Below are 598 nucleotides of genomic sequence, written 5' to 3'. Positions count from 1 at the left end.
TTACACCCTACCTTATTTACTACCTCAAGATGGCACCAGACTATAACCATCCACACTGTTCGCTCGAAAGTCCGCCCGGGCATTAATTGCATAGGCCACATGGCACTCAACCACTGATTGGACAAGCTGACACATGCGATGTTCGTGGATGTCAAATCCATGCCATATCAACTACTTTTCTAAAAGTTAGAAATCAAATATCATTCCTTTCAACATGTAATGCAGTGGGAAGTTGTTATTAGTGGTGCACCCGAGTAGAGATGGTTTCCAAACTAGAAGGCAACTTAGATCCTACCACACTCATTTAAACCGAGATGAATCAGCAAAACTCTACCAGAACCAAACGTGATAGTCAAATCCGTGCAGCCTGGAACAGACTCACAATAACATATTAACATGAACCAGAGAATCAACAACATTGTCCAAAATTACCATAAAATAACAAATTTTGCTCAATTCTGAAATCAACAACTGCAAATTGAAGAAAATCTCAATGCACCATCGTCTAAAGAATTCGATGTTTTATCAATTAATTACATCAATGCTGTCCATATATCAAATCTCGTGATGTTGACCAGTATATAAGTATGCAAAGCAT

This window comes from Elaeis guineensis, chromosome 7, assembly GCF_000442705.2.
Source record: "Elaeis guineensis isolate ETL-2024a chromosome 7, EG11, whole genome shotgun sequence".
In the NCBI taxonomy this organism is placed as follows: domain Eukaryota; kingdom Viridiplantae; phylum Streptophyta; class Magnoliopsida; order Arecales; family Arecaceae; genus Elaeis; species Elaeis guineensis.
The sequence above is the reverse complement of the archived record's forward strand: the minus strand, read 5'-3'. Positions refer to the sequence as shown.